This window comes from Pristis pectinata, chromosome 25 (genome assembly GCF_009764475.1).
Source record: "Pristis pectinata isolate sPriPec2 chromosome 25, sPriPec2.1.pri, whole genome shotgun sequence".
Taxonomy (NCBI): domain Eukaryota; kingdom Metazoa; phylum Chordata; class Chondrichthyes; order Rhinopristiformes; family Pristidae; genus Pristis; species Pristis pectinata.
In genome coordinates this window covers 16,919,916-16,944,288 of record NC_067429.1, presented here as the reverse complement: position 1 = coordinate 16,944,288, position 24,373 = coordinate 16,919,916, and the positions used below count along the sequence as shown (strand labels likewise).

The 24,373-nt window shown below is 37.8% G+C and overlaps 1 protein-coding gene across 4 annotated transcripts in view; it reads left to right on the top strand.

Moving 5' to 3' along the window:
* Positions 1-24,373, top strand: part of hdac5 (histone deacetylase 5) — a 237,519-nt gene that overhangs the window by 123,165 nt on the left and 89,981 nt on the right. The window lies entirely within an intron of this gene.

Here is a 24,373-nt window from a genome sequence, read left to right as displayed (position 1 = left end):
CACTTGGCAAGGGGTGTCCAGTTAGCCCCTTAACTCAGCATTTTCCCCCAAATTAGTCATTTTCAAACAAATACTTTTTGAAAGTTTCTAAGGAACTTTTATCCACCAGCCTTTCACATGGTAGGTTACAGAACTCAACAGCAATCTCTTTTTTAAAAAAAAGTCCTCAATTTCCTTCTAATTATTCCACCAATTATTATAAATCTGTGGCCTCAAGCTATCAATGGTTGATTCCTAAATCCTTTCATAATTTTGAATATCTGTGTTCAGTCTCTCCTTTAAGTTCTATATTCATTTGTGAGAATAATTCTAGCTTTTCCAGTCTGCCCACAAAACTGAAATCATTCCTTTCCTTACGTCATGTTAAACCAATTCAGTTGTTATGTATTCCTTGTGTCTGTTAATTTCCTGCTCTCTATTTACTGTATTCAATTTTGTAATGTCTACAGACTTCGGAATTAGACTTCGCACACTCAAATCCTGGTCAACAATGGCCCTGTTACTGACTGCTTGAAGGACCCCCAACACATGCCTATCTCCAGTTTAAAAAAACATCTATTCAATTGTGCTCTCTGCCTTCTGCCAGTAACCAATTACTAAAGGATACAGGTGTTTTATAACACATTGTGGTTCAACTATGGATTCTGACCCTGGCAAGATGTAGACTTTAATTTTTGCCTCAAAGGAAGTTCTCTCCATGCACATAGATAAAAACGTCAGGAGTTCAAAAAAAATAATTAAAACATGTAGGTTGCAGCATCCATATTCTGTAAACATTTTAATTAACTCCAGGTAGGTTTAAAAATTGTTGAAGAGATCCAAGGAATTCCTTGGGGCTCCTTGTAAATGCAATTTAACGTCACACTGAAGTTACACTGTATGTAGTGTCAAACCCAAGGGGTCTAACACAACTCCAGGGAGACTTCCCCCACCCCTCACCGCCACTTTCTTTCCAGTAGTCCGGATGGACTCTGACTTCATAATTGTAATGTAACTTCAACATCGTTGTAAAGTAGGAACTGTTTCATAGCAGCCCTTAAATTTGAATTAAATTACATAACTTGCTGTCTTCTATAATAAATTTCTCTTTACACCCCTGATTTATTACCTGAATTGTCTCCTATAGGTCTATACTTGGCCCTTTCTCTTCTGAAATCCTACAGAAGTGAGATGTCATTCATGAACAGAAAAGACTCAGATCTCTATATTATCAATGTTGACCCTTTTGTTTTGCATTTGTCAACTCACTTATCTTACTTCAAATCTATATTTAGTCCTGGATCTCCATCAATTTTTCACTCCAGTTAAACATTGTAAAGGGCAAAGCCAAGATTTTCAGACTCCAACACAACCTTCATACTTGTGAATCTGTGACTCCACATACTTTCACCTTGCACATGATCACTGACTGAAGTTAATACAAGTCAAGCTTGTACTCCTGTGTTTTATTCCTTGGTAACCATATTGTCAGGGCAGCACAATGTGCAATTCATTCCACATATCATTTTAACTCTTGACCCTTTCTCTTAAGATCCACCTTTCATCACCCCATCTAATGATTTAAAATCAATTTTTGAGTTTTGTACTGATGCTGCCTATATACAAGTCCAATTTGCTGTTTGCTTGTGATTACTTTTAACTTTGTGCAATCTACAATAAAGGTGTATTTTCTCTCATGAAGTTGTTTGAAAATGTTTTCAAATGTGGTAACTTTGACGATCTCTGGTTAAGTCTGAATATAAACAGATTTCAGTCTCTCATCATTTAAAAATACTCCACATTTTTGTTTTTACTACAAATGTGGATGACCCAACATATTCCCCACATTGTGTTTCATCTGCCAGATCCTTGCCCATTCACTTAGCCTCTCTTTATCTCCCTGAATTCTCTTAGGCCTTTCCTTATAGGTGACCCAGCTTTGCATCATTACATTATGGCTGCATTTTGTTGACGTGGTATGAAGAATTTGTGCCACATTTGTCAATTAATCTAGTTAGAACTAATTGTGAACCACTGACAATTGAAAACAAAGCAAGCACTTGCCTTTACGAATTGTGTCCACAGTTGCGGCAGTTACCTTGTAATGACCATTATTGAGCATTCCATGGAATCAGTGGCATGGCATAGTTGATCCTCAAATGAAATTTAAACAACTCTCATTATCTTTACGTATCATGTTAATTTTGGTTGGGGGGGTGGTGGAGAAGGGGGAAACGATTCACACTGCGTCACATCTGTCAGTTTTCATTCCAGCTAATTTGCATTGGCTCAGCAGTTTGAAATTACCATAACAACATGCTAGTTCTTAAAGTTGAATCTTTACTTGCAACAAAATGGAGTGTGTTTTGCCTGACCGATATTAGAAGGAATTAGAGCAGGCTAAAGATAAATAAATCCTTCAATATATTTCGGCTCCTGGATATGTAGTGCCCTTGCTTGATCTTCCTTAGCTTGAATGAACATCATACTCATGAATTAAAGCCTACACTATCCTGACTTGGATACAGAATACAATGTCTTCGTTATCAGGAAGTCAAGATCCTAATAGCACAGAAGGAATGCATTCACCACATGGACTGCAGTCTTCCAAATAGACTTCCCGCCATTATCACCTCAAGGACAAACAATGAATGTTTCCTGTGATGCCCTTATCTTTGCATGAATTATTTTTTAAGAACGGCATTCACTTTAAAATAGATTTATTGAATAAAAAGGCAAAAACAGAAGTTGCTGGAAATACAAAGAAAATACTGGAAACAAGCATCAGGTTAGGCAGCATCAATGGAGATAGAAGGGATTAAAATTTCAGGTCAATACCTTTTCATCAAAACCAAGAAAAGTTAGAAATTTATTTTCTATTGAATGTTACATTAATAAGAAACAATGAACATTTGTAATATTTCTCAGTTTAACAATCCCTCTTCAGAAGACAGAGATTGACATTCAGTTTTGTGCAATGAAGTTAAGTTTGAGCTGGATCTGTCTCAGGTTCTTAACCTAATCTTCCATTGCATTTCACTGCTGACCCTCCACTTGATCTCTTTGACTGATCTGTATGTTTTCAGACTATTGAATTGGAACTAGTCTGACAGACACATACTTAGGCAAAATCTCAGTGTAACAAAAAATTCTGATGTATTTTATCATCTTAAAATATAGCTTCCAAATGGATCAATGTTCAAATAGTGTCTACAAAATTCCATTGAAATTGAGTAACTTGGCCACTCTCACAGATTCATGTTGCATCATAATTTAAGACCCATCCTGGTTATGTGACAAAACAATTTGGGCTATTTTTGGTGTAGAAACCTAGTGTTTCACCTTAAATAAGTCTATAACTTTATATATCATTAATATAAAAATATTTAACTTTTCTCATTTGTGTCATAAGAACTAAAGACAACATCCTATCACATCATGTATTTATGAGTAAAGTCAGTTCTTAGGGCCTAAAGTTCGTTAACTTGATTCATCACACTTTCTGAAAATAAGTGCACAAGTATTTAATTCCAGTGAAACAATTCTTGACTCAAGGAAGCCATTAAAGATAAAGCTCGCAAATCCTTGAATGTGTAATATTTGGACCTGCAACCCTATTTACTTTAATGTTATTTATCTAAGGTATCTTCCTCCTTTATTCCAATATTTGTATGTTTTCCATGTGCAATACCAAACACATCTGCTCATTAGACATCACAAGGTAGGTATAGACTGATTCAAAGTAATCATTGAACATCCAGCACGCTCTGCATTTTGACTTGAATCTGGCAATGTTTCTCAGAAGTCCTAAGCAGTCTTTAATGATCTTCTGATTAGCCTAACCTAAAGTCTTGGCTTTAATCCACAATTATCAATAACATTTTTCCCTAATCTCTCAGCTGCTCTAGTAGTAATTTTTGTTATTCTTAAATATACATGAAATTTACAATTTATTGAAGAGATGCTTTCTTCTAATCTGTGAAAGAATTTTGCTTGTACTTTTAATTTTGACAATTTAATGTTCGAAAAACCATTGACAAGATGACTTTTCATTTGAGCAAGATTTTAAAGAGAACCCATTTAGCGTCACAATCCTTTTGTTACCTAATAAAGTTGAGCAACTATTTTATAGAATCAGAGAATTAGCGTTGCACAGCTGGAGGTCATTCAGCTCCCGGAGTTTGTGCCAGTTCCACATAGTCAGCCCTTTCCCTTGCTCTTCCCCATAGCCTTCCAAGTTATTCTGTCTCAAGTATCTATCTAATGCTTCCTGAAGGAACTGATTTGATTCTTTTCAACCTCTCTCTGTAGGTAGTGAGTTCCAGATTATGCCAATAGCTTTCTTAAAAATAAGGTTTATTCATCTCATCTTGTATCTTTTGCCAGAAATGCTAAGTCTATGCCCCATGGTTAGTGAGTCGAACATATGCATAGAATGGTCACTGGTGGGAGTAGGTGGAAATCAGGCTAGAGGCACTGATGCTTGGGTGAAATTCTGAAACTTATAGTGACCAACAGTTGTTTAGTGGCTGGAGAGGGGGAAGGAAGTTTGGGATACTCACTGTAAAATTTGGATGGAAGTTTGGAGATGAGAATGTCGGCAGACTTTTGTACTGTTTGGTGGTGCAACAGATGGCAGACTGAGGAATTAGGGCCTTGACTCTGGGGCACAGAGGGTGCTATGCAAAGGGGGGAATCATGATGTGGCAGGCTGGGAATTGGAGCCATGAGGTGGCAGTTTGAAAGATGAAAATAATTTATTGACTTTTCCCTCCAAGTAGGTAACTTGGCAGATGTCCCAATCAGTGCTACATCAAGAACACAGTGTTGTCCAGGGAGTACACAGTGCCAGGTATTCTGAAGACAATGTGATCCAAGATTTGCTGCAGTGCTCCACAAGGAGTGTTGCGCTAGCAGTCACATCATCCTGCTTGCCCCAACACAATATTTTGAAGCCCTGGCGATCTATGCCCAGATGTACCCAAAACTTCCAGTGTGACACAAAAGCAATCTTAAAATGGTTGTTACTGCATTTCAGTCTGGCTGATACATTCTACCTTTAATTGCATAATTGCAGAAAAAAGCAGCATTAAGTAAATGAATTTTCAGGTAAAGGAGTACAAAAAGCTTTTCCAAATATTTACAAAATACTGGTTAGGCTTTAGCTACAGTATTGTCTGTGGCTTGGAGCAAAAAATTTGGAGAGATTTCTAGGTTATGAGTAAGCACAAAAAAGATGTAATGTATCAAAATTTTCCAGGCATGTGTGTGTTCAGTTATGCAAAAATAGAAGAAACTGAAGTTCCTTGAAATTGATAAAGAGTTGGATAAAAACTTTGGCAGGAGATTTAATGGTCAGGGAGCATAACCTTAATATAATTTTAAAGGTATCTGAAGGTTGATGACCTTTTTGTTTAAGCATATTGATGTTAAGATCTGGAACTTATTGTGCAAAGGGGTGATGGAAACAGATTTGATAATAACTTTTGAAACAGAATTGAGTATATATTTTGTATATCCAGGTGACCCCTGCTCTGGGCAGTTGCGTACCTAGAAAACGCTCCGTATTTTCTGTAATGTGAAACCGTGTCATCTGCGCATGCATCAAGAAATGCAAATTGAAAAAAAACTTTGTGTTTAAATTACTTTTTTACATAAATTCTATGAGAGAGAATTTTATCCCATATCTCAATTTTTTGGGTCGTGATTTGTGAATTTTGTAAAGGCAAATTTCCATAACCTTGAATAGTTGTAATGTGGGAGTTGCCTGTAATTGAACCAAAGTGGATCTGGCACTTGCAGCATGGCCTTTTCTTATGTAATCCTTACTGTTAAGTTAGCTTCCATTTTGTCAAATATTGCTCATAAATGATCCCATGTGTTGTGGTGTCTTCGGTTAATGCTGACGATTGATAATTCAACTATTTTGCTGCTGGAGATGAAAGTAGAGATAAAATCTTCCTAACAAATGTTGGTGCATTTCATCAATTTAAAGTGAGTCATTTTGATAATGTGTGTCTAGGCCAGTTGCATTACACAGTATCCAACTTCTTATAAAAAAGAAATTGTCTGCATACTAGAATAAAAACATTAAACAGAATGAAGCTACAGTGTTCAGCAGGTAAGGCACCATCTGTGGAGAGAACCGTTAACATCAGGTCAATAATCTTTCATCAGAGCTCCTGAAAGTTATGTGGAACAGTCATTGACCAGAAATATTATTTCAGGTTTCCAGCCTTCACTCTACCATCCCGTGGTAATATCAAGTAATTATTCTGCATTAACACTGTGTCTAACATATTGTTCCAAATGTTGCATTCTTTCATCTTGCACAATCACTCTTTGTCATTTAATTTCTCCTGTTTTCTACCTTATCTCAGACTTTCCTATATTTTCTTGCCTATATCCTCCATTTCAATCTTTCTCTGTATCTTAAAGCTTCACCTAGTTCTAATGTAAGGTCACTGATTGATTCAAAATGTTAATTGCTCCAATATTCTATATTGTTAGATCTTGCATAAAGAAGAAAATAATCTCTTCATGCATACCAATCTAATAATAGAAGTAACAAAATAATTTGGTTATATAAACAATATTGTTGAATCCCAATGTGCCATTAAGTGTACTCATCTAGCAGTATAATTAGTCTCAACACTTCTGGACTTAGGAAGGCATTCCATTGATCAAATCTGGAAACAACATGTGCACATATGTCAATACTTTGTTGATGTTCACTGTTCAAAGCTATACTGTATATGAAGAATAACCACTTCAACTAGGTTTTGTCAGTCTGCTCAATCTGTATATCTAATTGGTAATTGGTTTATTATTGCACATGTACCGAGATACAGTGAAAAGCTTTGTTTTGCATGCCATCCAGACAGATCATTTTGTACATTGAAGCAGTACAAAAGGAAAAGCAATAACAGAATGCAGAATAAAGTGTCACAGTTACAGAGATAATGCAGTGCAGGTAGTCAAATCAGGTGCAATGGCCACGACAAGGTAGATTGAGAGATCAGGAGCTCATCTTTATCATACAAGAGATCCATTCAAGAGTCTTGTAACAGCGGGATAGAAGCTGTCCTTGAGCCTGTTGGTGTGTGTTCTCAAGCTTTTGTTTTTCTGCCCGATGGATTGTCTTCTGTGGAGTTGGTTGGGTTATTAGGCAGCAGTCAAATCTTTGCCTCAAACAACAATGCTCACTATCTAAAAAAGATGATAATGAAACTTAGAGGATAGTGTCGGCTACAATAAGTATTTACCCACTGTAAAGAGAATAATTTAAGGAGCTTAAAATATACCCTAAATCTTCAAATTGAATTCCATTTCATCTTGAATGCAGTGTTAAAACTTTTGTTTCAGGCAATAATAAAATTCCATGAAAAACTTTTGCATAGAAATTCATTCTCTGGGAGTTCAACAAAATACTGTATAGTTAGAAATAGTTTTAATCTGGAGTAGAGCAAAATTGTGCTCAGTGGAAAATGTGATCCCTGTCTTTCTGGTGTGATCTTCACGAGCACTAGAAACATGGCTCTAGTGTAATACACCACCAAATGTATTAGTAGTAGTGCAACACCCAGTTTTCATCTCTGGTATATTATTCAACTTCACTGGACTAAAAAGTAGCAATTCTTTACACAAACCAAACATGCTCACACTATTTAAAAGACCAGATATTGCCAGGATCTTGCACAGCTTTCTGCAACATTGCAGCTTACTGTATACTACTCAAGACAGTCTTTCTTCCATCTTCAACTATCTTTTTTATTACTGAAAATTGACTTTCAATGGGAATTTCCTTAGACCTAACGCTTCTCCTGCTTTATGGTGCTGGAGGCATTGTAGGCAACCATATGTGCCATATGGAGACATTTACAGTAGTCAACTCATTACTCAACTTCTCTGAGGACTAATGTCTTTGTAGGTTAGGCTTCAGCAAGAAGGTCCCTGCTAAGATCTGTGACTTACTGCAATTGTTTAGGGACCTGTTGAGACTACACCTGGAATATTATGTACGGTCTGGTCTCCTTGTCGAAGGAAAGATGTTCTTGCTAAAAAGGGAATGCAGCGAAGGTTCACTGAACTGGTTTCAGGAATGGTGGGTATGCCATTTGAGGAGGGAGTGAGTGAGTAGAATTGGCCTTTATTCTTTAGAGTTGAGTGCAGGAGAATGCTGAGGTAGGTCAATAATGATCTTGATGAATGGTGGAGCAAACTTGAAGGGCTGGATGGCCTATTGCTGCCTGTCCTTGTGTTCCTGCAATCTTAAATCAAGGCTCACATATGTCTGGACTGTGTTGCCCATGGAACTCAAAGTCACGGTTGCTCCCAGCTTCCTAGGTTCAAGATCATTACAGGCCACCATTGCTGTTCTACGACACATTTTGCAGTTTGCTGCTCACTGTTAGATCAGGGAGGTCACCCAAACACTCTACTCAAGGAGCCATGGGAGCAAGCACAGACACATGCTTGTATTGCAGATTTCCTCAAAGTACAGGCATTCATCAGCTTTTGCCGTGTACTATTACTGCTTACAAAGACCTCCCAGGCAATCTCCTTCCAGGAGTACCTGATTGTTACCTTGGAGGTTCTCCACTATCCTGTCTGGGTCTCTCTCTCAGATTTTGGGAATGCACACCCCTTCTCTCCCATCATTGCAGCACCATACTTGAACCAGCAGCAGCCTCTAGTAATTGGAGGAGTGTTGCTTATATTGTTCATGTGCCCCTCTGATGGTCAGCTTCTTAGATTCTATTTGCAAGGCTAAGTGGCAGCAACTGTGCGATCATGCAGTAGATCAAAACAAAAGGATGCCCTGAAACAGTACATCTTCACACAGGGAAACCCAACTAAGCTATTCTGGGAACTATGCAATAAAATGATTTATATGATACTTTTAAAATGGCATTAGTGTGCAATACACTGCCACTTTAGTATCAGTAAAACATAAGAATGAAATTTTTAGGTTGTTTCTGAACATAATTCAGTGATGTGCTATATATATGTATTGCCTGTTTGATTTATAGTAGCAAAAATGCTGAATATTGTGTTATCTTTGCTGCAATAAAATAATTTGGTTCAATTAGCTTAATTCAACCAAATGCACTTAGTTAAATCCAAGCAGCAGAAGCAGTGTGTGGGAGTCACCTACACCAAGACATAAGCAGCAGCTGTGTTGGATTAATATACTTTATTTTGTGATAAATTATTGAACTGAAAGGGTCACCTGTCTCTTTGTTGGCCCTTTGACGTCAAAACGCCAACATGGTTACTATGGAAGAGACAGATCACAAACTTAGGGAGAGCTACCATTCGAGTCCAGGCTGTTTGTGTTCATGAATGGTAATCCTGATAAGATTTGACTGTAATGTTTATTGAATTGTGAAATGAGTCAAGCCTACGTTGCCATCGTCTGCTGATGTAAGCTCTATTTTTGTACAGATAACCCATCTCCATCAACAGCTGCTGTTGAATACAATCTATATTTAGTGTAGCTTTTCAAGAGATTACAATTGTATAAGGTAGATAATCTCTGGTATGGTAATAATCCTGCTATCACAATTACGTCTATTCATAGCAGTAATCCTTCACTTTTCAACAGTGCAGCTCTGTTTTGTTAGCTGTTCAAAGATGCACAACAAGCACAAAACACTAGTTTAAATCTACTGTTTTGCTTATGCTTTTGCCCCCTCTGTTAAATTTGTGCATTGAATCATTACAAAGGTCTGGATTGGAAACTAGCCTCTTATTTACTAGTCTTGACATTCTCATATTAAATCTGTATGGCAGCACCTTGAGTAGAAAGCTGCAGCCTGTGGTTACCACCTTGTTTGTCTTAGTTTGCATTGTGCCAACAACCATATTGTGCTCCTTAGAAAGTCAATTAATCCAATACTTGTTTTGCATTATCTCTAAAGGCAGCTTGCTGGACCCATGAAGTCAGGCCATGGCTGCTGTTTGAATACACAGTGTTAATCCCCTTTATAAATTATTGAATTTTGTTAGTGCCAACAGTGGCGTGGCATGTTATCGTGGTTGTCACTAGATCAAGTTCTTTGTGAATGTTCAGCTGTTCTCGCAGGGCTACCTGATTATAAATAACCGCATGCATTTTGATTTAGTGTTTGAAACCACTGTGGCTCTATAGTTATTGTTTATTGAAAAATGAATTAAAACCAAAGCTCAATATTGCAAGACTATTTGTTACTGCCTAACCGCTGAAGGGAATGCAGAATTATCTTGTGCAGCTTACTTTGGTCAAAGACTGTTTCAGTACTACTATTATTAATATATAATGGTACTTTGATCCTTCAGGGTGTGATCAGCAACTATATGGAGTAGCAATGTTTGTTTCTGTGATTAAGTAATTTTCTGAAGTCAAGATTACTGGAAGGTACTATTATTTAGCAGCTACAGTAATATACCATTTGAAACAGCAAGATGATAGTTTCCTCTGACATCAAATCTGAATTCTGAACAATTTTAGTGAATATTGGCTGGGTAAGATTTAGTAATCAGACGTGAAGATTAAAGCTGATATATTACTTGAGCCATGGGAGGATTAGGTTTCATAAAATGAAGATAGACTGCAGCTCAGTTTTTTTTTGTTGCTGGAATGTAGACCATTATGTTGAACATGAGCATGTTGAAAAATAGTTGTAATGGTATTTGCATTGAATGATTTCGCGTGACTTGAGCCATTTATGAATTTTACAGTTTCTTAGTTTTCCTTCCTTGCTTTTGCAGATCCTCTGCAAGAGTTGTAAGTATTTCTCTCTTGATTTAATATGGCAGTTGATTACAGATAAATGACAAAATGGATTTTGTTAATTAAAGACCCATTCACCAACTCCACTCCTCCACCTTTCCCCCACCTCCAGAAAAATGTGTGAAACTTTCCATAATTCATGAAAATCTAATCACAACTGAAATTTCTTGTGGTAGGCTTAGCAAAACTGCCAAATGTTAAACTTGCTGACCTATTGGTCTGGAGTTTGCCATGTTTTGCCAGAGGTTTTATGCATAATTGCTAGCATTTATCCTCACTAAAGCCAATAAGCTCAGAACGTGTTTTAGTTAAGACACATAAGGCCTTGGCACCATGCTGAGCCTCAGCTCCAGGATAGTCTTGGCCAGAAACATTACCTTTCTGGGTGCAGACAAGATGAATGTATGATAATCGATGTAGTTCAGCAGCGACTGTGAGAGGTGGGCACCACTCAACAAAATCCAGGCCATCGTGCAAACCTAAAACACTTCAGGTAGTAGAAATCTGAAATAAGGCAGTTATTTTCAGCAGAAGTAAATCTAATATTTAATTTTCAAAACTACTGGCATTTACTAATTTAAGTGAAGTCCAGGACACCTGGTCATGTGCTGTTGAGTCCCAGATTTCCTGACAGATTTAGAATGCTCTGTAACTAGACTGGGCCCAGACATGCTGAGATTCCCCAGTACTTATGCTGGTGAATCGCTCCTTAGATCCTGTGCCATGTTAGACAAACCAAGATCTGAGACTACATTCATTTCACTTGAGGTTGTAGAGCTGCAGAATATAAAGCAAAGGTTGGAGAGGGTTCCCCTTTTCAAATTAGTTTAATGGTTTTAATTTTTTTAATGTGTTAAGCATTTATAATTAGCATTTGTTTGAATTAATCTTTACATTGTTTAATCATTTACTTCAATATTAGTCAGTTTCAAATGTCAATGGGTTGATTTTTGCTGACTGTCAAAAATATTTTGTTTTTGAGGCAGAGCTTTGCCAGTGCATTACTGGAGGCCTTGCTGTTGCGTAGATTGTGTTCCTGTTGTTCAGATGCCTTGAGCCAGAAAGTTCTGCTTGTGGACATGAAAAGTATAGTCACGGGGAGATTGTGGGTGGTGACTCCGGCCAGGGAAAACCTGCAAGGTCTGCTCTATCATCTCCAGTTTTCTCCCCACAGATGCCGTTCGCCTTGCTGAACTTTTCCAAAATTGTCTATTATTATTTTATGATATATGATTGAGTTTTGTTACTCTTTGTTTATGAATAGTGATATTCATAAAGCCAATTCACCGGATTACTTCCAACTTCCATACATGGACCTCTCAAGAAGCAGTCTTTAGTGAAAACATTTTTGTTGATTTGCAAGGGAGCAAAAGGAAATGACATGTAATGTTGTTATCAGCAGGTGTGAAGTATTCAGAAATTCCGTTTGTTAAGTATTGTTGTAACTTGGGTTAGGGTTGAGATTAAATCCTAAATTAGCAATACATGAAATAAAGGTAAATTCACAAAGAAAGATGCATCCCAACTTCAGCATGAGCTTAAAAAAGGTGGTTAAATCAGTAATAAATTTTCCAACCTGTTAACGTGTGATTAGAAATTGTTGTAACCCAGTAGCTTTATTTTCTAAGTGATTCAAAATAACGGTAGTAAGGGAGCCTTCCCAAGGTAAGGATGACACTTTGAAATGTATTTATACACTTAGGGCAACTTTGGAATATGGAAACAGCTTATTTCTATCAAACAAATGCCGTGTGGCCCCTCTGCTTGTATTACTTACGTTATGTCTGTCATTTCGTATTCTTCATGTCCTTGGAGTTTTGGAAGATCTATTATTGCTTTGGCAGATGATACCTATATGAAAACAGCTGTATTTGCTTGAATGTTCGAATCAGTCCTTGCTTGTGGCCTAGTTGATTCCACGGTTAGCACCAAGAAATCAACAAAGACAAAAAGCCTGAACACTTGATAGATCCAGATGAAACTGGTCTGGTTTGATGAGAATGATGAGGATATCAATGAGCAAATTAACCACAAAGGGAAGGTATTCCTGGATTGGAAGCTCCATTATTCCTCAAGGGAAAGGAAACAACTACAGACACAGAGAAGGGTGAGGTCCAGCAGTAAACCTGTGACTAAACAATAGAAGGTGGGTGGAAAGAGCACAGGAGCCTTAGCAATTCACTGACAGCTATGATATGCATGGGTTCTTCAGCACTGTCAAGACCATTCACAGCCAAAAAACTGAAGGCCCCTCCCCAGTGAGAGCTAAGAAAAGAGGTGAACATCACTGTCAGAGGCAGTCAATATCTGCTGGAAGAAACACTTTAAAGATCTCCTCAAACATGATTCTGTCTTTGACACGAAAGCCCTTAACTCTGTTCCACAGCAGTCTATTCAGTTCAGCCTTGCCGCCAATCCTGATCAACTAGAAATCAAAAACGTCCTATTAATATTTAATAAAAACAACCGTCTTGGGAGCAGACTGTATCCCTACTGAAGTTCTAAAACTCTGTAGCAAAGAGCTCTAGTCACTAGATCCACAATCTCCTTGTTCACATCCGGGAAGAAGAGGTTATACCAGGGGACCTCGTAGATGCTGCAATTGTGATTATCTTCAGGAAAGAAGACAATTCTGACAGTGAAGAGTCTCCTTGCTGTCTGCAACAAGGAAAGTCATTGCCAGGGCCGCCCTCAGCTGCCTCCTCCCAATGGTTGAGCAGCTGTTATCGAAATCAGAGTGTGGGTTTCATCCATCTAGAGGCACATTGAAGATGATCTTCACTGCAAAATTGCATGAAAAATGAAAGGAGCAGCACCACCACTATACATGATTTTTTTAGTCTCTCTAAGGCCTTTAACTCCATCAACATTGAAGTACAAGGGAACTCTCTTCTCAAATGTGCCTTCATCTTAAGTTTGCTTCATGATGGCATGCAAGCCATGATCTTAACCAATAGTCTGCAGCACAGCCAATCTCAATGAAGACTGGTATCAAAGAAAACCACATCATTGCCCAAATTTTTTTCAGTCTTTCTTGCTGCTTTGCTGCATCTCACTTCCAGCAAAATCTTCAGAACCAGTGAGGCTCCATTCAGCCTATTGCAACTACACTCCAGAACCAAAGTCACCCAACATCGATAGCCAAGTTGTAATATGTAGCCAACCCTTGTATTTGAGCACGTGTAGGCCAAGCTCCAAGCCATCATCAATTTGTTGACAGAAGTATACAAGTGAATAGTGCCGACATTTGTAAGACAAAGGTCCTCCGCCAACATAATCTCCCCACCTCGCACTGTACAATGATGCCCTCTTACAATCAGCACTATAACTACTTAAACATTTACCTGCAGTGACTAATTTGCTGATTTCCCCTCAGATTGCTCCAAAATGACTATTTTCCCCCATCCTTTGACCTTGCATTTCTTGTTCACTCTCATTCTTTTCTGCCTTCTGCCAATGGAGTCTTAAGTACTTTATGTAAATATGGCCCTCCTACCATTAGACCTTCAGTCTCTCCTGCACCCTCTGAAAGAAACTTCCCTTTTCCATTTCTCCCATCCTTTCATTCTTCCCAACTCTGCATCTGAAGGAATCATGCTTCATCCTCTTGCCATGAATCCACCAAGGCTCTGCTTTAGATATTGGGACCACTCCTCTCCACGTCACTCCAAAACTAAGCCTATTGTTTGATCAGGATACTGAAGGTGAAGTTGGAGAGGGGATAAAAATGAGTAACTGAGAAGGGTGTTTAGAAGAAGGGCTAGCATGAGAGGGGTGAAAAGGTGGTTGTGTAATAGAAATAGTGTGGTTCAGGTTGCCAGGTAATGGTGAGGGTCACAGAATGAGGGGCAACATTAAAAATCTCCTAGTGAAACAGGAAAGTGATTATGGTGATCATTGATAGTACACGTTAAATTTTCAATGTTTGACTGCGCTTCTGTTACAAAACCTTAATTTCTCTTCTCACAAGATTATTCTTTTGGTGTCAGCCTCAGCACAGTGAAAGCTCTCTTCTCGTTGCCTTTCGCCTCTTACCTTCATCACTTCTGCTCTACAGAAAAATAAGAAAGCCTATGCAGAGGCATTAACATAATCCTTCTGCCATTAGACTTTTCAGCTGTCCCTTACCTTCCACATGACGCATTTCTCTGCCTTCTCACCACCACCCCACCCCAACTGCATCCTCCTAATCCTTCTTCACATTAAAGAGTTCATGCTTCAACTTGCTATGAGCAACAACATGGCAAATCTAGTTGTTTATAAAAATCTGCTTTAGTATCTAGCACTTTGAATAATTTGTAAAATTAAGTTTGATTGATTGTTTTCATATTCGTACTTCCATTTCTATTTTATAGTCTGTTGAACCACAAGGTAGAACAAAAATAGCTGTAAAATAATACAGGTTTTAGCAATATGCATTTTTCTATTTACCAAATTCCTTCATGCAAAGAGTGGAATCTCAGTCTTGACTTAGGTTTCCAATCTGTTTTCCCTTGAGACCCAATCTTACTTAACAAAGAAGTTCAAGAGGCAGCTCTGCCATTTTGTTGCAGGATAATTTGGGATGGACAGTCAATGCTGGTCTTGCCAGTGGGAAAAAGAAAGGAAAATAGATCCCTGCTACCATTCCCTAGAATCTTGATAGGTTAAATAATGTAAATTAGCACTATTCATGAATGGGGTGGATGTCTCATATTATTCATGAGCAAAAAGAATATATAATTGGGCATTGGGAGCATTGTCTCTAGTTAAGAATAGAGGAAACGTATTAGATTTCAAAAAATAACATTAAACAATGTTTCAACATATTTGGGGATAGCTATTAAAAATAACTAAAAAGCTTGTTGGAATGTTAGTTTTTATCTTGAGATGTGGTGTTTATAGAACATAGAACAGTACAGCACAATACAGGCCCTTTGGCCCACCATGTTGTGCCGACCTTTAAACCTCGCCTAAGACTATCTAACCCCTTCCTCCCACATTTCTCTCTATTTTAAATTCCTCCATATGCTTATATAGTAATATCTTGAATTTGACCAATGTACCTGCCTCCACCCCCACCGCAGGCAGCGCATTCCATGCCCCACCCACTCTCTGGGTAAGAAAGCTTCCTCTGATATCTCCCTTGAACTACCCACCCATTACTTTAAAGCCATGCCCTCTTGTATTGAGCATTGGTGCCCTGGAAAAGAGGCGCTGGCTGTTCACTCTATCTATTCCTCTTAATATTTTGTGCACCTCTATCATGTCCCCTCTCATCCTCCTTCTCTCCAAAGGGTAAAGCTATGTTAGAGCTTTGATTGGAACTCATTTGTGACACTGCATTCCATTCTAGAGATTACATCTTTCCTGAGATGCTTTGTCTCTAATAATTCTAAACTAAAGGGTTTAAATTAAAAAGACAGATTGTATAGGCTAGCCGTGTGTGGAATAGAGAATATTAACAAACAATCCAATTAAGAGTTTAAGGCAATCAATAGAGTTGTTGGGTTGATAGCAAACTTATTTTTTTCTCTGGTATGGAAATCCTGAATAAAAGGGAAGAACCTTAAAATTACAGCTATGCTGTTATTATGATATCAGAAAGTATTTCCTTTCTCAAAGGGTAGAGGAAATCTAGAGCACTCCACAAATAGCAAATTGAGGCTAAATCAGTTGGAAATTTCAAAATTATGGTTGATCAGTTTTTGTGAGGGAAGGTTTTTAAGTATTGAGGAGGGTGGAAGTAGAAGTGGGTCATCCTTTTTCTAATCAAATGGCAGAATTTTCTAAAAGGACTATCCTGTTTTTATGTTTCTAAGCTTTTTACATATTGTAAAAGGATTGTGTATTGTGTCTGTAGTTGAAATATATTTTTAAAACTCTGGGCAATTATTAAGGCTTCTAGAGCCTTCCTTAAGATAAATAGATGTAAAGCATTTCTTATCAATACTTTCAAATATTGAAGTGATGACATCCCAGTTTCCAGTAAGAGAGTCTGACATCTCTTGGCATGAGCAGTCATAAATTGACTATTTTGACTGAAAATCATGCAGTTATAATTATTTTCCTCTTGATTTCAAAGATATTTAAGTGAAAGTATTTTAAATATATGTAATAGGGATGGAATTTTTATCTACAATATTAAAAATGTTATTTCAAGTATATAAAAAAAAGTATATGGTGTAAGAGTTCAAAATAATTTCCACTAATTTATTAGTGATATTTCATTTATATAATAGTACAACATGCTGTTTATGCAACATCCTATACTATATTGAGATATTATAGTTTACTAATTTCCAGAATATTATGTTAATACCTATATTCAGAATTTTAGAGTTTCACATAGGAAGCGATTTGACCATCATGCCAGATCAGATCTCCAAACTAGTTACACAGCTGAGTTTACATTTTTGTTACAGTAAAATTTGACTTTTGGAAATTCCGGATATTGTAGCAATAGATCTTTAGAATGTAGTAGGGAATTTTGTTTATTCTTGTTCTTCTGTTTTCTATGAAGTGTGTTATTACATGACTGACTGTTTTCTAATTCATTAAATATTCAGAATGATAAATTGCTTATGCAAATGGCAGTTGTACTAATATAAAAACAGAAAAGTTTGGAAATATTCAGGAGGATAGGTAGCATCTGTGGAGGGAGAAACAAAGTTTACATTACAGGCCAATGACATTTCATGATAAGCTGAATGTTTCCTGCATTTTCTGGGTTTTTTTCAGCATCTGCAATTTTTTTGCTTGTCATTTGATAGATGTTCTCCATTTTGGAAGAAACAATTTACATTAGTAGTAATATTCTTTTGCATAATTTGATTCTTTTGCTGGCATTGCACCTTTTCCACAGTGTTCACCAACACTTTGTGCACGGAGCAAAAAGTGTACTCTCTCAATTTTATGAATTTGGTCCTGTTTGATCACTTGAAGAAAAAGTCAGCAGGCAGAAGAAGATCTGGGGCTAGAAGTTGCTTCATGCTGGAAGATGTGCACTAAAGCCAGGTCACATGATTGTTTAAGGCAAAGCTCACTAGCTCAAATTTCTATCACATTAGAGGCATTGTGAGGAACAGAGCCAGCCTGGCAGTCAATAGTCTCAAGCCCTTGCTGTGCCCATTACAGAACGAGCTGATAAAGTCAGTTGGGTATTGGATAGCAGATGTGTGAAAGGATCAATGGACTAAAGAGAACATGGAGTTAGTTGGATAGAATATCGGGCTAACGTCAGGTTGGAGAGGTGGTTAGGGTGAGATTGGTTAGTCAGGCGATCTGGATCCTGAAAATATTAGCAGCAAAAGGGATGGGGCTGAGTATGAGTGAAAGCTATGTAAACCACTTAAAGGAGAACATACCTAGACTCTCTGACAGTTGGCCATGTAGGATTGGGCTCATTTTAATACCAATGCGGACCTCAAATTTCAGTTAAAGCCTGAAACGTATTGTGGGCTCACACTGTATATAGGCCTCATAGCCATAAACATTTCTGTACATGACAGCAAAGTGCACACTGCATTCTGATGTCACTGTGCATGCCTGGTGGCCTCTATGTGCACAGGTTTTACATGCAAAGTACATGCATCAATTTTGCATGAGCAAAGGGTTTTTGATCAAGATTCAGTTGTACAGCACATGGGAACGTTGCGCTGCATAATAAAATTTCTTCTGTACTCCTAGGGTTAGATAACAAAAGAAAGCAGATCATTTACATGCAAGGAAGTTTTGAAGTTAAAGGACTTGAAATTAAATATATCATGCATGATAAGCTCTCTTCAATCAACGGATGGTTAGATAGATTCCTTAAAGTGTGATTTATTATCAAAATCCATATTTGGGATTTCATTATTACTTGTATTTATTTGTCAGTATTTTAATGAAACAATTACTTGAAAGAGTATCAAAGATCACTGAAAAAAGCACTGAAAACACTGCTGTATTGTCAAGTCATTGCTGCTGGTAGCTGTGTGTTAAGCTCACATTATGCCCACTTCTTTAGTTATTGCAACAGGACGTAGACTGCCGCAGAAAATGTCTTACAGGAAGACATTTTGCATTATTTTACTGGGCCAGTGTTAATGTTTTAATAGAGTACTTCACCCGACCCATTTCATGAAAGATTGTTAACAGACTCCTGCTGTAGAACTGTTGTTCTGTTTGTTCCAAAAATATAGATGTAGTCTAAATTCCATGATTTTTTTCTGCAGTGCAATACAGTATCTATATACCCTGCTGTATTCCTTGCTGCAAGGGGAATATATATATTAAAAATAAACCATCAGCACACGAGATTACTGCTTAAGTCCTTTCACAGCTCTGCAATGTGCATGATTCTGCTGCTAAGTGTGAAAGAGCCTTTATAATTTCTAATTAGAAGTTCTTAAATGACCTCCAAAATTTCCAAGAAAACTTGTATAAAGGGAAATTATTTCTCATTTGTAAGGTAACAAAAATATTTTAAATCCAAACCTTTTGTTTTGCATAGTTAGGTTGATAACAAGCTGATCATTTATTTCAGTGCCACTTTACTAGAGTAATCACATATCCATAGAATATCCAAAGATCTATTGATCTTTGTCTTGAATATTCTCAATGAGACCAGACATTTTCCAGTTTGGTCTCACCAGGGTTCTATATAATTTGGAGCAAGATGTTTCAACTCTTATACTCAAATTCCCTTGCAATAAAGAGCAACATACTATCTACCTTCTGAATTGCTTGTTAAGGAAGCGGTAGCAGGCCAATAAGAAAATAATGAAATTGGGCAGAGATGGCATAGATTTATGAAGGGAAAATCATGTTTGACAAATCTTTTGGACTTTGAGTCTGTAACTAGCAGAACAGATGAGGGCAAACCAGTGGACATGGTGTATTCAAACTTTAAGAAGGCCTTCAGTAAGGTACCATACAGAATATTATTGAACAGAATTAGAGGATGTGATTAACAAAATAGTTGAGAAGCACCAGCACCAATCACCCCACACAACCCCACGTCACAGCCTGCATATTAACTTTCTGTGATTTATGTACAGGTCCCTATGAATGCTTACACTTTTTAGTCTTTCGCCATTTAAAAAAATACTCTGTTCCTATATTTTTCACTGAAATGGAAACCCTTGCAATCCTTCCCCTTTTATTCTCCACCTGACATATCCTTGTTCATTCACTTGAATTGTGCATATCCCCCTGAAGCCTTTCTTTGTCTTCCTTGTAATCCACAATGCTACCCATTGAAATTATTCATGTGAGACCCCAGTACCAATTTTTGTAATACCCTAGTTGTTATAGCCGTTCAACCCAAAAGTAGTAATTCATTCTTGCTCTGTATTTTCTGTCTGTTAAGCAATTCTCAGTCCACATTAATATGTTACCTTCAATACCAGACACTCTTATTTTGTTGAGTGACATTTGGGAAAACAGCTTGCATCAGATCGTGAAGTGATGTAACAATTTGGCCCAAGTTTTTCATCAAAGTCATTCCTGTTGAGCCATTGTGTATAATTTCTCCATTTCCTAATCTGAGTAATTCAAAGCAAATTTTCTCACAGATAAATCAGCTATCAAATGCACTTTCATATTGGTTTTCCAGCGTAATCGCAAATATGATGCTTAAATACAGGCTTTCAATTCATCTGCTTTCATACCTAGTGGAATTAATGATAGCATTTGACAAAAATCTCCAGCTAGTACTGAAGTAACACATCTAATTTATTGTTGTGTCTAAGATTTTGCAACTTTCAATATAATGCTTCAGTGGGTGCTTTGTGAACCAATGTACGTTCGTCCCAGACAATAAGTTTGCAATCTTTTCGCATTTTCCCCTTGCAGTTCCCTGACCACGTAACATGTTGACGCCTTCACATTTGTCAAACTTAAAGGAAGCTTAAAAGCTGAATGTATAGTTTCCACCTCCCCCCGTCAAAAATGTTGAAGCAATGTCTGATACTGACACAGCTTGGACAATCATGTTTTATCTTCAAACTTTAGCCAAAGGTAAATTAATAAGGAAAGTTTTTCCTGTTCCATCAGAAGCATCCAAAAGAAATATGATTCCTTCATCATTATAAATAGCCACTGTAATAGTATCTAAGGCATTTCATTGGTATCTCACTAAACTAGGTTATTTTTCTCAGATATATTTGTCTAACTGGTTTAAATCATAGCTGTTCTCTGCAGAAACTTGGAGCACAAATTTTCAGTTTCTCTTTGTGGTTCAGGTAGACCAGAAGTGCTTGGGTCAAGTCCAACCAGATATTTAGTGCCTCAAACATAGATCTGAAAAAAATCACATCAATTTTCAATGGAGAAATTAAAATTGATGGAAAATTTTAAACCTCTGCTGACCACAAATGAGGTGCCAGATAAATGGAAGGCAACAAATATGTTACCCTCATTCATGAGGGGCAGCCGGGATAAACCAGGTAATTATACACCAGTTAGTCTAATGTCAGTGGTCGGGAAGTTATTGGGAAAAAAATTCCGAGAGATAAGATTATTCTAGATTTGGAAAGGCATGGATTGGTCAGGGATGGTCAGCATGGATTTCTTTTGGTGGTAGATCCTGTCTGACTGAGTTTTTTTGAGAGCTAATTAAATATATTGATGTTGACGCAGTTTACACAGAGTTAAGGAAGACTTTTGACAAGGACCCACGTGGAAGCTTGGTCCAAAGATTAGAGCCCATGGGATCCAAGGTAAATTGGCAAATTGGATCCAAAATTGGCTTGGTAATAGAAGACAGGATGTCATTGGAGGGTTGCTTTTGTGATCGGAAGCCTGTGACCAGTGGTGCACCACAGGGATCTGTGCAGGGGCACTTCCTGTTAGTTTTTCTATATATTAATGACTCACATGTGAGTGTTTGCAGATGACAGTATTTTTGATAGTGAGGAGGGTAGTCTGGGTACAGAATGATATTGATCAGCTGGTAAGCTGGGCAGGGTAATGGCGATGAATTTTAATCTTGATAAGTCTGAAGTTGATGCATTTTGGGAGGTCTGATAAGGTAGGATGTATAGCTTGAATGGTAGGGCCCCAGGGAGTATTGAGGAACAAAGTGATATTGGTGTTCATGTCCAAAGATCCTTGTAGGGGGCAGCACAGGTAGATAGAGTAGTTAAGATGTATGGGATTATATGGAATGCTTGCCTTCATTAGCCAAGGTATAGAGTATAAGAGCAGGGAGATCAGTACAACTTTATGAAACGTTGATCGGCCACAGCTGGAAGGTGCAAATGGGATTCACCAAAATATTGCCTGGGATGGAATGTTTCAGTTATGAGGAGGAACTGGATTTTCCTTGGAGCAGAGGCAGCTGGGGGGGGGGGGGGGGGGGGGGGACCTAATAGAGGGGCATAGATAGAGTAGATGGTAGATATTAAGAAATAAGCACTTGAATCGCCAAAGCATAGAATGCTATGAACCAAATGTGGGTAATGGGATTGGTATGGATAAGTAAAATGGTTGGCATGCACAGAAACAGACCAAAAGGCCTTTATCTGTGTTGTACAACTCTGACTCTATAACTCTAAATGTTTCCCCATAGCAGAGGTGTCTAAGATCGGAGGGCAAAGGTTTAAGTAAGAATTTCTGGAAGGGATCTGAGGAAGAATTGTTTTATCCAAGTAGTGGTTACAATCTGGAACGCATTGCCTGTGAAGGTGATAGAGGCAGGTTCTCTAACAAATATTGAAGAAGCATCTGGACAAGCACTTGAATCGCCAAGGCACAGTAGGCTATGGCCAAGTGCTATAAATGGGGTTACTATGGATAGGACTTGATGGTCAGCATGAACGTGGTGGGCTAAGGGCCTGTTTTAGTGCAGTACGACCATGACTCTCTCTCTCTCAAGGGTAATTTATGATCACTGATTAATATATTGTCACATCTTTGGGATTTGAGAGGAAACCGGATAACCAGCAGAAACTCACATGGTCACAGAGAGAACGTGCAAACTCTGTGCACATGGCACTCAGGGTTAGAATGGAATTGAGGTCCATTGAGGTGCTGCACCACTGCATTATGTCTTCAGTTTCCAAACCTGGTGAAAAGAAAATTGGATTGATCAGTAATATCTGTTGAAGTTGCAAGTATATGGGTCTAGGATAATGAAAGGATTAGGATTGAATTTAATCTACTAGTTGTCTAGCTAACCACACTCAGCAGTTACCTGTGTGCAGAATTGGCTCTTGCCTCCAACAGGACCTTTGTTGCTAACTTCCTTGAGAAAGTTGACTCTGACCTGATTATTTCATGTGGTGACAAGTTTCACATTTTCACCACTTTGATTAACAATGTCTATTTTTAAACTGGACTATCTTATACTTATGGTTTCTAATTTTAGACTCCATATGTGGTTACACCTTTCCTCTGTATGCCTTATCAAATCCCTTTGTAATTTTTTTAGACCTCAGGAGAGCAGAACTATGCACAGCACTCCTAGGTATGTTCAAACCAAGTTTCCAAGCTCATCATAACTCACCTACTTTTGACCAAGGCACTGAGAAAACTTCTGTGCTTTTCTCAAATGATGTTATGAGACTCTATTCGGGAGGCCAAAGGGGACTTTAATGCCTCCCTTTGGACCTCTGTGGTATCGTAATGCCACACTTTGTTTGTTCTTCCTTCAGAGAATGGCACTTTTATATGTAAGTGGTGCATTTCAGTCTTTGACAAAAATCTCCATGAAAACATATTGAAGCTCATGGGAACTTTATTAGTAATAAATTAGTAACTTTGCGCTTAGCAAGCACTCCCTAATGGCTACACCTGTTGTTATGCATTGACCATCTTGATATGTTTGCCCAACACATTAACTCATCAACATACAACCTGAGCTCGTGCATCACTCAACTCCTTACTACATTTCTTAGCATTTAATTAATAACTGAGTTTGGTGTTCAACTAATTTTTTTTCGATAAAACTTGTTAATTCTTTTATTTACTTCAAAACCTTCTTTTAAACTGAGGGATAAAAATGTATTTATCTCTTTGTTCAGTGTTTGTAGATTAGTTCATAACTCAAGACAGGTTGAAACTCTCTAATCCGTCTGCTTGGGACCTGACTGGTACTGAACAATAGAAATTGCCCCCTGATCATCTTCCTCTGAGCAGGAGAACTGTTATTTTTAAGTACAGACACACCCCAGGGCATGGAAGGGTTCTGAAAACTGTTCTGTAACCCAAAGTTTTCTTAAATTGGCTAAGATTGCTTTTGGCTGAGATTACAAAAGTTGTCCTTGTAGGTTAATTAGCTACAGATTTGTACAGATTTTCGTCAATTTTAGATTCTAGTTAGAATTAATGAGTACAGATCTGTACTTCAGATTCAAAATGTGCTGGACCACAGGAGCTCTGGACCACAGAATGGTGTTTCAACCTGTACTACTTTAGCTCAGAAGCAAATAACTATGTCAGAGTTTCATTTAAGTGTCAACTGCAAACCTAATGGGTCCTTTTGACATTACTAAAGCACTGATACAAAAGATTATTAACAGCAATATGGCAGAGTAATCATCACCTGTGTTTCTGATCAGATAAAACCTCTATGCAGCTGTTTGTTGTGCCTATTATTTCATAAAGTTTACTGTATCTGCTAATTTTAAAAATGTTGCTTTGTTTGCTAAAATCTAT